At 38.2% G+C, this 9723-nt stretch overlaps 2 pseudogenes; both read right to left on the bottom strand.

Annotated features, from left to right (window-relative positions):
• Nucleotides 1-649: 649 nt before the first annotated feature.
• On the bottom strand, nt 650-3217 carry LOC141829183 (uncharacterized; annotated as a pseudogene).
• A 223-nt stretch (nt 3218-3440) lies between these two features.
• Nucleotides 3441-8412, bottom strand: LOC141829182 (uncharacterized; annotated as a pseudogene).
• Between the last annotated feature and the right edge of the window lie 1311 nt (nt 8413-9723).

Here is a 9723-nt window from a genome sequence, read left to right as displayed (position 1 = left end):
AAACACCAAAATAAACACATCACATTCATCCACAAACACAATCCTACTCACATATTAAACACATCCTACTCACATCCATATATAAACACATCCAATGATCAAATACAAAAAATACATTATAACATTAATAAGAAAGTATCAAACTCCAAAATTAAACACATCCTACTTACATCCATATAAACACATCCTAATGATCAAATTATACAAAAAACACATCATAACATTAATAAAAAAGTATCAAACTCCAAATGTAACAGAAACTCCAAATGTATCAAACATAACATCCATAATAAACATAACTCCCAAATGTATCAAACAAACATAACATCCATAAGAAAGTATCCAAATGACCAGAAAAAAAAGTATCACCGTCCACGGCATCGGCCTCGGGTAATACTTTCTGCATCACTCGCTTCTTCATCGTAATTTCTTTTTCTTTTCCTACATCAGAAAATAGAAATATTAGAACATTATTTTGTACAAATAAAATATAATATGTAAAAATTTACCTCTTCGCCATCCTTGGTTTCATCAACCCTGTTCGAAATAAAATAACAATATTAATCAGTAAAAAATAAAAAAGTTACAAATAGAAAAAAAGTAAAAGCTATACTATTTGTGAAAAAAATTATATTGATACACAACTAGGCTATGATGAATGGTCGTCGTCACCGTCATCACCGGGAACATGAGGAAGCTGACTCGGAGCGGAGCCTAACTGAAGATGGTGCATAATCAAATCCTGTTGTCTGCGCATTTCTCTCATTTCTTCATCTCTTTGCAAAATTATTCCTTTTAAATGAGAGACTTCTTCAGTTAGGCTGTCTATTTGTGCCCTCATTGCTGGTTGGGTGGAAGAAGAGGTGGCAGGAACTCGATGAGTTCTGCTCAGAGAACTCATTCCCAATATCCTCCCCCCTTTGATCCTCCACTCGCCTCCAACCAGATACTCATGTCATTTCCAACGGAGGGCTCAGATCCATCAGCATTTTCACTAGCACTTGAACTTCTCTGTGCTAGCTCGAGCTCATCATATTTCTCCTGTATTGAAATATAAATATATTTAATAAGTTAGAGAAGATACATAACTATTAAAATTCATTTAAGTTAAATATTAAAATTTAAACCTTCATAGCTCTAGCTCTGTCCCCACTCCAAGTCTTATCTTTTTTTGGAAAGTGCGGGTAAATGTCTCAATAAATAGTGGCTCCTTCCCCATCTCCTTAGCCTAAAAAAATATTGTTAGAAATATACTAATAATTTAAATTTAATTAATAATATAGTGTTTATAAGAAATATACTAATCTGCGTGTGTGTTCGTCGATGTTGATGGAGCCTCCCGCATATGTAGTGGAAGTCCTGGTGAGTGAAGCTGGGCAAGGGAAAGTCCAAGCTGTAGGCTAGGCAAAGGAAAGTCTTGATTTGGAGGATCAGGCAGAAGTCTTGGCAGAGTCAAAGTGCACCAGGCAGAAGTCTGGACTTGGTCAGGAGGACCAAGCTGCAGAAGAACTGGACTTGGTCAGGAGGATCAAGTTGCAGTAGAAGAATGGACTGATCAGGAGGATCAGTTGCGTTCAAGTCCTGGGGGGCAACGACAGAGCCGAGCACAAGTCCAACAAGTCTGGAGGACTTGGTTGGCATAAATTCTCCTGAGTGGAGTGGGTAAGGACGCGTTCCCAGAGTGGAACAGGAGGCGTCAGACTAACCTAGGATTTCGGGAGAAATCTGAAGTTAGACTCACAAGGTAAAGTTAGGTTTGCTTCTTTGTATGCATGCTTATTTTTCAGGAACCATAATGCAGGTTGAACTTCAAAAGGCCATAACTTTTGACTCGGAACTCAGAACGAGGCAAACTTGAATGCGTTTCGAAGCCCTCTCAGAGATCTACAAAAAAGTCGACCCAGATTCGGTCTTGAGTCAACTCCAAGGGCTAGAGTCGACCCAGAAGCCCATTTGAGTCGACCCAGGCAAGGGATAACGTCTAGAATGAAGATTTATCCACCACATAAGCTGGAGTCGACTCAGGGCTTGCTGGAGTCGACTCAGGGGCAGAAGGAGCCGAGCACAAGTCCAACAAGTCTGGAGGACTTGGTTGGCATGAATTCTCCAGAATGGAGTGGGTTAGGCTAACCCAAGATTTCAGTAGAAATCTGAAGTTAGACCCACTAGGTAAGACTTTAGGTTGTTGTATTTGCCTACTTGTATGCTTGTCTTGCAGGAACCAGGAGCTGGAAGCAAGAGGGAAAAGCAGAGGTGAAGCAAGCCCAAAGTCAAGCTCAAAGTCAACTCTGGTCAAACCTGGGTCGACTCAGATCGGGTTTTGAGTCGACTCGGCACTGGAGTCGACTCAGAACCAAACGCAGATGCTAGTCACCAGAATTAAATGTTTGATTTGCTTTGTTCTGGTGACTTCTTTGTTTACTTTCCTCGGTTTGCCAAACAGAAAAAGCGAGGATCTTCGTCCAGTTTTCATCGATGATGCACGGTGGTTTTTTGCTTCTGGTCTTGGCATGATTTAGAGTATGTCGAATATGATCCCCACATTTTTTTTAAAAAAATCCACTTTATTTCCATTTCTTCTGATGGATCCCAAGTAAATGCTCGCTAAAATAAAAAAATAACAAAAATTAGATATATTCAAATTTATTTGATATATCAATTAAATTAAGAAAATATATACCTTAAATTCATTCCACCATAAATCTTTTGTGGGTCTTGGAGTGCTAGTGTAAGTCAAAGAAGCCCCTCCCCAATGGTTATTCATGATTTTATTAATTTCACGAATAATTGATACCGAATTTTGGAATCTATATAAAAATTTCAAACAAACATTAATTAGTAACCTAAAAAAAATAAAATCTGAATATAAAAAAAATGATAGATACTTACGAATCGCCCTGAGGGACTATAACCTCCCGAGGCTTCTGTATCTCTGTAGCGGACTGTCTGGGAGAAGGGTCTGGAGACTGTAACGGCGACGACTGTGGTGGCGAAGGTGCATGCGAAGGTCCTGCAGCAGTAGGTGGTGAAGGAGACTGACAGGTGCTGAAGGAGACTGGCCAGTTGCTGAAGGAGACTGGCCAGGTGCAGAAGGAGACTGAGCCAGCAGGAGTACTCCGTCTATGCCCACCTCTGCGAAACTGTCAAACAAAATTGTTATAAGATAAAATAATAAATATTATTACATTAATAGGATTATGAAAAAACTTACCACCATGATGTGCTACGTACGAGATAAGACAGGTGTAAAATAGAATATGCAAATAATATCACCTGTAATAACATATAAGAAAAAATACAGTGCATCAACAGTTAATTAAAAATATTTATTAATACGACAGTGTATAAACAAGTAAATAAGCAACAAGTTATATAAATATGCAGAATAAAACTAAATTACTCATAAAAATTTTCTTACCATTTATAAAAGATCTCATTTTTTATATAAAATCAAAGTCCTCATTTTCATTGTCATTATCATCGTCGTCGTCGTCGTCGTCGTCGTCGTCATCGTCGTCGTCCTCGTCGTTGTCGTCGTCTTCATTATCATTAATTTCACTTGCATCCACATTTATTACAATTCCGTTGGGATCTCGTAATGTTGAAATAATATGTTCTTCAGTCTCAAATGTGTTTCTAACTTCCTCTTGTTGATATGCAATGTCTTCCCAACGTTCCTCAATTTTTGTCCGTGCTTTAGTTTTACAAACAACCCACCAATCATTTTTGTCACGTCTCAAACTAGGATACGAAGCATAGAATACCTGAATAGCTTGTTGTGCCAACACAAATGGTTCATATCTTTTATAAAATCTCTTATGATTTATTTCAACCAAATTGTAGTGTGGATGCACCTTCATTCCTCTGACAGGGTCAAACCAGCGACACATAAACAAAATAACTCGCATTTCTGGTCCAGGGGTATTCTACCTCTATAATTTCATCCAGCAAACCATAAAAATCATTGCTTGCACTGCCTCTATCATTATTCTGATGACTGAACACATACCCCACTATTCATTGTACTTTTTCCCATTCCATATTCTTGAGTATGAAAAATATATCCATTTATGAAATATGCTGGCCAAGTGCGTACCAATGCTTTTGGACCCCAAGAAAGATGAAATAGAAATTCCTGCTCAAGGTGAGCTTGATTATCATGAACCTAAAATCAAAAAAATATGTTTAAAAATTTGCATATGTATAAATGATAGTACAAGTTAGATTGACTACTACTTACATATGATTTGAACCACGGTGCAAATTCTTCATCACAAAATCGATCAAAGTCTTGTGCCGACATTTCAGAATATAAGTGTTGAAAAATCCTTCAAAAAAATTAAATGACAGTCACAAAATAGCCAAAATATAAGAAATTAAAAAAATATAAAATATATACTCACTCGAAATATGGCGTGACTTCTGGACAATTCAGTAAAATATATGTCTGAGCTGCACGCCATTCTTGACCAGTTAAATATCTCTGCTTACATTGTCCACTTGGTCGACCAAGATAGTTAAAAATTAAAAATGAGTTTAAATTTGGATCAATAGGACCTTCATCATTTCTTCCTGGTCTCTGTCTTTTGCTTTTAACGTGAGGCTCAAAATAATATGATGCAAAAGTTGTTACTTCCTCTACGATATATGCATTAACAATAGAGGCTTCAACATGTGCTTTATTTTTAACTTTTCTCTTCAAATGATATAGAAATCTGCTTATCATATAAGAAATCATATTAGAAACCAAAAATATATAATAATTAAGATAAATAAATATTTATCCATTAATCAAAATTCAAAAATGTACCTTTCAAATGGATACATCCATCGATAATGGACAGGACCTCCAACTTTGGCCTCATATGACAAATGAATTAAAAGATGTTCCATGGAGTCAAAAAATGACGGTGGAAAAACCCTTTCTAAATTGCACAAAATGATTGGAATATTTTTCTCTAAAGTCTCCATGTGTGAATGTCTCAAAACTGTTGAGCAAAGATCGTGAAGGAAAATGCTTAACTCCGAAATTGCAGCCCAGACAAAATTTGGTAAAAGTTCCTTAAATGCAATAGGAATAAGTCTTTCCATAAATATATGACAGTCATGACTTTTCAAACCAATTAATTTGCATTCTTTCAAATCAACACATCTTCCAATATTAGAGACATAACCATCTGAAAATTTCAAAGATTTTAGTCATTCACAAACAATACGTCTCTGCTCTCTATTTAATGTATAAATTACCTTTGGCTTTGGCCCCCTACTATTTTCATCGACATCAAGACTGGTCTTTTACAAATGAGTCGCATATCTTTTCTTGCATTCAAATTGTCTTTTATTTTTTCGGGGATATCCATGACTGTATTTATCAGATTATCAAAAATATTTTTCTCAATATGCATTACATCTAGATTATGATGTAGCAAATGACTGTACCAGTACGGTAAATCCCAAAATATACTCCGTTTAGTCCATTTATGTGTGCTCCCATATTCATAAGTAGTACCATGTGGATCTTCAATAACAGAAGGAAAGTTATGGACTCTGTAAAAAAGTTGTTGACCTGTTAATCTCAATGGTGGAGGTGTTCTTTCAACTCTATTTTTAGTGAATTCATCTTTATTCCTTCTGAATTTATGATTTGGTGGTAAAAATTATCTATGACAATCAAAATAACTCGCCTTCCTTCCATGTTTCAATCTGAATGATTTTGATCTCTCCATACATATTGGGCATCCTAAAATTCCTGCGGTACTCCATCCTGATAACATGTCATAAGCCGGAAAGTCATTTATCGTCCAAAGCAGTGCAGCCTTCATTACAAACATCTGATTAGTATGAATATCATATGTAGGAAAACCATCATTCCATAATTGTTTCAGCTCTGCAATCAGTGGTTGCATATAAACATCAATTAACTTTTTCAAATTTTGAGGGCCAGGCACAACCAATGTTAAAAACATATACGGTGTTTTCATACACATCCCAGGTGGCAGATTATACGGAGTTAATATAACTGGCCAACAAGAATAATTTCTTCCTGATTTACCAAATGGAGCAAATCCATCAGCACATAGACCCAATCTTATATTCTAAATTTCCTTCGCAAATTCAGGATATGTTCTATCAAAATTTTTCCATGCCTCTGCATCTGATGGATGACACATTAGACCATCTTCTGTTTGATGATTTGCATGCCAAGTCATGTGTTCAGCAGTGACTTCTGATGCATAGAGTCTTTGTAACCTAGGAGTCAAAGGCAAATAAAATAGCTGACTGTATGCTTTACGTCGTTGTTGAGGCTTATTGATTCTCTTGTACCTAGCTTGATTACAGAATTTTCTTTGAAGCATGGGCATCCCTTGAAGATCTTCTTGCTCCGGTATAGGATGGATCGATGGAGATGAAGTGTAGGGCCTCCCCAAGAGTGGGGAGGCACCTTCCCCTAAGCCAAGATCTAGGGTTTGGAGAATAGCCCAAGATACCTTCAAAAAGTGCATAAGGATGTATTTATAGGCCCAGGCACGCCCCCGCGACACGGCCGGCCATGTGCAGCCGTTCCTCTGTTTGGTAGACACGGCCACGCCTGGGAGGCATGGCCATGTGCAGTCCTGGCTCTGTGGAAGAGGCACGACCGTGCCTGTGAGGCACGGCCAAGGGCAGACACAGCTTTGGTAATGAGACACGGCCGTGCCTAGGAGGCACGACCATGTCTTGGCATGGCACTGGATTGGAGACACGGCCGTGCCTGTGAGGTACGGCCATGTCCTGGCTGCTGCTGGAGGGGCGCACGGCCGTGAATCTGAGGCACGGCCAGGGTTGTTGCTTCTCTGTTGGAGGGGCAAACATCTGCATCTTGATCTTCTCCCCAGTATATCATACAACCATCTCTACAAGCATCAATCCTTTCCACCGGAAGACCTAAGTCTTTCACAAGTTTTTTCATACTATAAAAATCAGTAGGCAAGTTGTGATCACGCGGAAGTGCCTCTCCCATAACTTGAACAAAATCATTAAAACAATCTTCAGACACATTATACTCTGCCTTAACATTCAATAATCTTGCAGTGAGAGATAATTTAGTGTGAGTGTCACAACCAGCCCACAAAGGTTCATCTGCAACACTTAGCATTTCTTGAAATTGCTGATATGCCTGATTATTTAAATTCTCATAAATATTTTATTCTTGTACCCCCTCCAATGGTGATGTATAAGCAGAAAAATTTTGTTCATCTGTTGGAGGACAACTAGAACTTGCAAAACTCGGATCATAAAATAAATTATGACCTCCAACACTCTGATATGGATTGAATTGATTATAAGCACTTTGATCACCACTAACTGACACTTGTATATTTTGTCCATAATATTCCTCGTCAGGTATAAATGGTTCACCATGGCATGTCCAATTATAATAATTCGGAGTAAAACCAAATCTACACAGATGTTCGCGAACTTTGTCACATTGTAAAAATTTACCATTGTGGCATTTTCTACAAGGACATCTTATCTTTTCTCCATCCATAAATTCAACATGAGTAGAAGCAAATTCTAAAAATTGTTCCATTCCAACAATATACTCATCAGTTAAACCTTTACGGTTAGGTTTGTTCTTTCTATACATCCAACCCCTTTCATTCTGTATTTTTCCTGTTTTCAATTTATTAAATTAATAAACAAAACTATAACATATAAAACCTACCATAACTTCATTAACAACCATAAGATATATAAGGCAATCATGGTAATTTCTTTTAACAATAACAAAATTATACCTACAATAGGTGAAAGCACGAGTATCCGTAGCCGAAATACGTGAAATGCACCTCAAAGTAGGACCTGCACAAACAAATTTACAATCTTATATTATATAACAAAGATAATTAATTAAAATATATTGAAATTAAAATAAGATACACAAACATTAACAAACAACTAATCCTAAACCCCTAACTCGATCTAAAAACTAACCTAAACCCTAACCCTAAAAATAAACATAACCCTCACCCTAAACACTAACCCCAACACTCACTAACCCTAACCCCTAACACTAACCCTAACCCTAAACCCTAACCCTAAACCCTAACCCTAATCACTAACCCTAACTCTAACCCTAAATCCTAACCCTAACCACTAATCCTAACCCTAAACACAAAGTCTAACCCTAACCCTAACCTAACCTAGCTAAACCTCACCCTAAACCCTAAAATTGATGTCGGCCAGCACTGTACTCCACCACCGGCCGGCCAGCACACACCATTGGCCGGCCGGCCGGACGGCCAACACCCCACCAGCGGCCGGTCGGCCGGCCAACACCCCACCACAGCGCGGCCGGCCGGCCAGCCCCAGCACCCTGCGCGCGCTCATCATCCTTTGCAACAGCCTGCCAACGGGCCGCCGCCACGCCATCGGTCGGCCAACGGGCCGACGCCGGCCGGCCACCTTCACGCCACGATTTTCCAGCCCCCCAAGAGAAGAAACAACAGAAAAAATAAAGAAAATACAGATCTTACCATCAAGCAGCCTCGCCTAACGCGGGTTCGCCACCGTTACAGTCGCCGGAGGGTTCGGAGAGGAAGGAATCGCCGGAGGGATCAGTGGTGCAGCGCAGAGGAAAGAAAAATCACGAAGGGAAGAAGAAAAGGGGATCGGGCGCAGTGATAAGTTAGGGCTTTTGGATCTTGGAGTGGTAATCAAGACTTAATTAGGGTTAACTTGGATCTAATTGATTAAGGGAGGATTGGAATTAATTTGGAATGAGGTTAGCTTAAATTAAATTAACCGAGTTGTATAATTTGATTTAATTGGGTAAGTTAGTGCTAAACTTTTGGATCTATTGGATTGGCTTGTGTTGATCCTAGTTGACCCAGTTTAAACTAACTTGAGTTTAATTGAGTAAATTAGATTAAAGTTTGCTTATAGTTAAACAATTAAATTAATTAGATAATTAATGAGTCGGTTAAAGTATTAATATTTAGTTAATAATTGATTTAATCAGTTTAATTTGATTCATTGGAAAAGATGAAGGTTAACATTAGATCCGGTTAATAGTAGGGTTAATGGATTTAAATTGATTAGGTTAATTGAAATAGGTTTAGTTAAGTAGGGTTGATAATGATATAACGTATCATGACTGTTGTTAATAGAATTAAATTGATAATTGTAGTTAGTGAATATTATTTATTTTAAATTACAAGACCTTGATTTGTAGATCCTGTTATACGGAGGGGTTCTTATTCGACGATTTGACATATCAGGTGGGTACTTTTGTGCTTGGTCAACACAGGTCTTTCTTTCGTAGTACATAATTATCCTGTTGCTATTCTTATTATAATCATCGCTTGATTCGTTGCTTGACACTTACCGTTGGCCTTGATATGATTTGTTTATCTTCAATACAGTCTCCTTAATTGTTGTTTATCTATGTTGACTTATCATGATTGATGTTGCGCATATCTTGATGTTGTAGTAGTTATCTGTTGAACTGTGCATCATAGCACAATATGTTGTTGTTAACTCTCACTGCACAGGTTGGGTGAGAGCATTATAGCACTACATAGGTTGGGTGCTACTAGGACTAGCTAGATAGCTCTCTTGAAGACTACACCTCCCCCTCGCATGTAGTGGTCTGTTGTGGAGCGGGTGATTCCCGCCATGAATCTTAGTTCACTGCACAGGTTGGGTGTCTGGGGATGTTGACGGCAGATGGTGATATTTTCT

Source organism: Curcuma longa, chromosome 5 (assembly GCF_044706935.1).
Source record: "Curcuma longa cultivar G26 ecotype Majalengka, Jawa Barat chromosome 5, ITB_CL_G26_1.1, whole genome shotgun sequence".
In the NCBI taxonomy this organism is placed as follows: domain Eukaryota; kingdom Viridiplantae; phylum Streptophyta; class Magnoliopsida; order Zingiberales; family Zingiberaceae; genus Curcuma; species Curcuma longa.
The sequence above is the reverse complement of the archived record's forward strand: the minus strand, read 5'-3'. Positions and strand labels throughout refer to the sequence as shown.